Below are 6278 nucleotides of genomic sequence, written 5' to 3' on the forward strand. Positions count from 1 at the left end.
CTAAGTAATTTACTACACTGCAGGGGGTCACTATGATTCAGATCCAACTCAATGGAAGTAGGTTTAGGTTAGGTATGGTGGTCTGTGCTTATTCATTTATTTGTTTATTTAACTGGAAAAGATGTTAAATAAATACCAGTTTAGAATATAAAAATGTATTTCCTAAAGCACTTCAAATTCCTTTATCAACACTATGTTAATTTCCTAATTATCCTTCAATTTTCCATTACTACTAATAATACTGTAATATTCATAACTAATTTGTGATAAACACATACTATGGTCCAGGTACCATGACATAAGCACTTGGCCACTGCATTACCAGGGTGCTCAATAAGAAAATTTTCCCACAAAAACCAGAATATGACATTTAAAGTCAAGAAGGAAAAACAAACAAACAAAAACAGATAAAATAGTCTAAATTCAATAAAAAATAGTAAAACACAAAATCACAAGATAGAGGACTAATCAAAAGCAAAACATGAAGAAGAAATTTGTCCTATAGAAGCCAAACTAATGTAAATAAATGATCATTTTTGGACTATGGTGCTAAGTGTGTTTAAAGAAATAAAAAGCACATAGAAAACAAACTAACAGATGTCAGGGAAAAAAAAGAGGAAAAAAATGAGAGACATCACAAGGAAATTGAAAACACTAGGAAAAGAGGAAAGTCCTGGAACTGAAGTATACTGCAAATGAATTAGATAAAAGAAATACTCAGCAGAAGTCAAACAGGCAGAAGATAGAATAAGTAGACTAGAAGACAAAATAACTGAATTTATCAAGTCTCAGGGGAAACAGAAAAAAACAAAGTGAACAAATAAAAGAAGAAATATGGGATTCAATTAAAAGAAACTGTGGTAGTTTAGGTTATGTGTCAACTTGGCTGGGCCTGATTTTGAGTGGCTGGGCAGCTGGTTGTGGTTATTCCCCATGAGACTGGAAATCAACTACGTGATAGAAGCTGCCACCAGCAGCTAAGTAGCTGCTCTAAGGCTGTGGTCTGCTTCCAGTGCATAAGGAGAAGCTTTGGGAATGGGCTGCAGCTTTTTGGCATGCTTGGACCCTGCATGTAGCCAAGTCTACATTTAGCAGCCTGTTGTGTTTCCTGCTGATCTTGGGACTGTCTCTTGACTTGAATTAGTGGCCTGGCATGTTGTTTGGTAATATTGGCACTGTGCTGTTTTATTTGTCAACTTTGGGCTTGTTAGCCTCAGCAGCCATCAGCTGCCTGAGTGAAGAGACACCTCTAGCTCCAGTGGGCTGGGAGCAAGAGTCAGAGCTGAAGCCCAAGGTTGAAGGGTTTTCACCCAGCCCCTAGAGCTTAACACTTTGAACTTGGACTTTTGGCCTCCAAAACTGTGAAAGAATAAACTCATTTGTTAAAGTCATCCACTTCTGGTATTTTCTGTTAGATCAGCAATACAGGACAAAACGAGAAACCTAATATTAAAATTATTGCAATCCCAGAGCATGGTAACAACAATAAAGGCATAGAAACAATTTTCTAAAAGATAATTAATGAAAATTTCCCAAACCTGAACAGAGAAAGAAGCTTGCAAATACAGGAAGCTATATGAACCTCAATAATAAGAAACACAAAAAATCAAGTCCATGTCATAGCCTAATAAAATTCTTAAAAACCAAAGACAAGGAGAGAATTTTGAAAGCAGCAAGAGAGAAATGCAATACAACATACTAAGGATCTTTCCTAAGAATCAGTGTGGATTTCTCCCCAGGAGCTCTACAGTCCAAAAGACAAGGAAGTTACGTATATAAAATGTTGCATTGAAACAATTGCTAATCAGTAATTCTTTACCTAGTTAAGTTGTCATTCAAAAATGAGGGAGAAATCAAGACCTTCTCAAACAAGCAAAAGCTTTTACCACTCCCAGTCCAGCTTTGCAAGTGTTATTCAAGGAAGTACTCTAGACGGAAAGACAAAAGCATTTAAATAGAGAGACTTATATTTATACATAGGACAAGCAAACAAAATACAAATAAGGGAGAGAGTGAGATCTCCGAAAAATGCTACACAGGAAATCATAAGAATCAAGTATATATATTTGGGATTAAACTTAATAATTAAATGCCACAAATAGTACAACACAAAGTATGTAAAAAATAAGAACAAAGTAGGTTTATCAAACATAGGTTGTATATTGATTTTGATGGAGACATACCAACAGAAATGAGGGAGGGAGGAGCATATCAGGAATGGATTTATTATGTTAAGGTTGTATGCTAACTATTGCTCACATTTCAGATATTGTTGCAATTGTAATTTGTACAATGTAATATACATAGTTACTACTAAGAAATAACCATTAAAAAACACTCAGAAGAAAAGAAGGAAGACAGCAAATGGATTCATTGCAAAAAATCAACCAAATACAACAAAAATAGAAAAAATTAGAATTAAAAAAAAAAGTCCCCATGCAAAAAGGCAGAGTGATAGAACCAAAAACACAAAAAATCAAACTCACTGCCAAGAATTGATTCTGACTCTTAGCGTCTGCTTTGTGTTTCTGAGGCTGTAAATCTTCGCAGAAGTAGAATGCACAGCCTTCCTTCCACGGAGGGGCTGGTGGGTTTGAACCACCAACATTCTGCTTAACAGTCAAATGATATAGAAATTATAAATAAATATTAACCTAACATCAAAGCACCAAAGTACATGAAACAAATATTAGCATGAAATGAGTAATAGACAACTCCATAATAGTAGGAGACTTCAATACCCACTTTCAATTATATAGACAGAACCTCTAAAAAGAAGATCACTAAGGACATTGAGAACTTAAATAAAACCATGAACCAATTGGATCTACTGGACATATACAGAACACTGCGCCCAGCATCAGAACGATACACCTTCACTGCAGCATACTTGGACCATTTTCCAGAATAGACCATATGCTAGGACACAAAATAAATCTGAACAAATTTTAAATGATTGGAATCAAATGAAGCATCTTCTCTGACCATAGCAGTATGAAGTTATAAATCAATAACAGGAAAATTAAGGGAAAAAATACATAGAAACTGAATAATACACTATTAAAAAACTATCAGGTTATACCAAAACAAACCAAACTCACTGAGATAGAGTCAGTTCTAACTCCTAGTGACCCTCCTTGGCTTTCTGAGGTGGTATCTCTACAGAAGTAGATTGTCCAGTCTTTCTTCTGAGGAGTGGCTGGCTGGTGGGTTTGAATTGCCAGCCTTCTGGTTAGCAGTAAATGCCTTAGGCACTATGCCACCAGAGATCCCATTAGGTCATAGAAGAAATCAAAAATGAAATTTTAAAAATTCCTAGAATCAAATGAAAATATCAAGCACAACATATCAAAATCTTTGCAACACAGCAAAAGCATTACTCAGACAGAAATTCATAATAATAAGTGCCTACATAAAAGGAAGGCACTCTGGTGGTGGACTGCCTAAGTCATTTGACTGCTAACCAGAGAGTTGGCAGTTCAAACCCACCAACCACTCAGACAGAAGGAAGACAGGGCAATCTACTTCTGTAAAGATTTACCACCTTGGAAACCCAAAAGGGGTTGCTATGAGTCAGAATCCACTCAACGGAAGTGAGTTTGGTTTTTTCTTTGGTTACATAAAAAGTAAGAATGATACAAAATCATTAACTTACATCAACAACTTGAACAAATAGAACAGACAGAGTTAAAAAAAAAAAATTGCCAGAAAACCAAAAAACCAAACACACTGCCGTGGAGTCAGATTCAACTCATAGCGATCCTTCCTTGGGTTTCTGAGGTGATATCACTATGGAAGTAGATTGCCCTTCCAAGGAGTGGATTTGAACCGGCAGCCTTCTGGTTAGCAGTCAAATATCTTACACACTATACTGCCAGACCTCCCACCAAAAAGAAGAAAATAATAAATAGCAAGCAGAAATTTAAAAAAAGAAAAAGAAAATATTAAAACATTAGAAAGGATCAACAGGACTAGAAGCTGGTTCTTTGAAAGGAGCAATAAAATCGACAAACTGCCAATTAGATTGGCAAAGCAAAAAAAGAGTCAAATAACCTCTTAATAAAATTGAGAAATGAAATTGCTGACATTACAACTGATCCCACAGGATAAAGAAGATCATAATTGATTGCTAAAAAAAAATGGGCTCCAAGAAACCTAGATGAAAGGACAAATTCCTAGAAATACCCTACCTACCGAAACTAACACAAACAGAGATAGAAGATTCGAAGAGTCGCTTTAGAAGAGATTGAAGATGTCATTAAAAAACAAAAAATGCCAATAAATAAAATGCCCAATACAAGATGGCTACACTGGATATTCTACCAAACATTCAGGGAGAATTCGGCAGCAATCCTAATCAATCTCTTCAAAAATGTAGAAGAGGAAGGAATATTACCAAACTCTCTGAAGTCAGCATAACCATGATACCTAAACCAGGAAAAGACATCCCCCAAAAAAAGAAAATTATAGACTCATCCCTTATGAATAGATGCAAAAATTTTCAACAAAATTCTAGCCAACAGACTTCAACATCATATATGTATATATATATAAAAGTCATACACCATGATCAAATGGGATTCATACCAGTATTACAAGAGTGGTTCATTAGAAAATCAATCCATGTAATCCACCATATAAATAAAACAAAGAAACAGGTCATAAAGTCACATCAATTGATGCAGGAAAAAAAAAAAATTATAAAATTCAACACTCTTTCCTGATAAAAATTTTTGGTAAAATAAGAATGCAAGGGAAATTTACCCCACATGATTAAGGGTATATGTTGCAAAGCCAAGAGCCAACTTTATACTCAAAGGAGAAAAATGAGAATCTTCCAGCTGAGAATGGGAATGAGACAAAGATGCCCATTATTACCCTCCTTTTTCAATATTGTACTGGAATTTTTAGGCAGAGCAATAAGACAAGAAAAGGTATCCAAATCAGAAAGGATGAAGTAAAAGTATCAGTATTGCAGATGGTGTGATTCTACACATAGAAGATCCGAAATATTTCACAAGAAAACTTCTGGACCTAATAAAGAATTTAAGAACATTGAAAGTACAAGAGCAACACACAAAAATCAGTTGTGTTTTTTAAAGCTAAAACCATAAAATTCCTGAAGGAAAACATAAGGAGAAAACTATAGAACCTAATACTTATAAAAATAGGATAACACACATAACAACAAATGGACAGATAGAAGATAAAATACATATATGGGACTTCAAAAAACTTAACACTTAAGCTCTTCAAAGTATTTTATTAAAAGAGTAAATAGATAACCTTCAGACTGGGAAAAAATTCAAAAATAACTTATCCTATAAGGATAAAATCTCTAAAATCTATAGAAAACTGCAACAATTCAATCACAAAAAGACAAACAAGCCAATCCCAAAATGGGCAAAGGACAAGAAGAGAACCTTCATCAAAAAGGACATAGAAGAAGTAAAAAAATATATGAAAAGATGTTCATTATCATTAGCCATTGTTGTGTTGTTACATGCCCTCCAGTAAGACCAGACTCACACAGACTCCTCCTTGGGTTTCTGAGGCGGTATCACTACGGAAGTAGATTGCCCAACCTTCCTTCCCAGGAGTGGCTGGTGGATTTGAACCATCAACCTTCTGGTTAGCAGACAAATGCCTTAGACACTACACTACCAGAGCTCCCCATTAACCATTAGAAAGATGCAAATCAAAACTAGAATGAGATACTTTCTTACCCTGATAAAATGCCACTGATAAAAAGGCATACACACACAGATAACGAATGGTGGTGAGGATATGAGAATATTGGAACACTTACCATTTACTGGTAAGACTGTAAAGTCATATAATCACTATGGAAAAAAAAAATATGGCAATTTCGCAAATGACTAGAAATAGAACTACCCTATGATCCAGCAATCCTACTCCTAGTATCTACTTTAGAGACCTAAAAATAATGACACTAACAGATATATGCACATCTGTGTTTATCACTGCTTTATTCACAATACCAAATAAATGGAAACAACTGAAGTTACCATCAATAGATAAACAGATAAGCAAATTTTGTCACATAAATACGGTGGAATAGTATGCAACCATAACGAATCATGATGAGTCTGTTAAACATATAACATAGATACATCTAGAGGACATAATGCTAAGTGAAATATGTTAAGCAAATATATAAGGACAAATCTTGTACAATCCCTCTTTTATAAGAAGACAAGATTATATATATAAAGTCAAATGCTTTAGGCACTACACCACCAGAGCTCCTTTTTCCA

Source organism: Orycteropus afer, unplaced genomic scaffold, assembly GCF_000298275.1.
Source record: "Orycteropus afer afer isolate SDZICR_OR568_19922 unplaced genomic scaffold, OryAfe1.0 scaffold00016, whole genome shotgun sequence".
In the NCBI taxonomy this organism is placed as follows: domain Eukaryota; kingdom Metazoa; phylum Chordata; class Mammalia; order Tubulidentata; family Orycteropodidae; genus Orycteropus; species Orycteropus afer.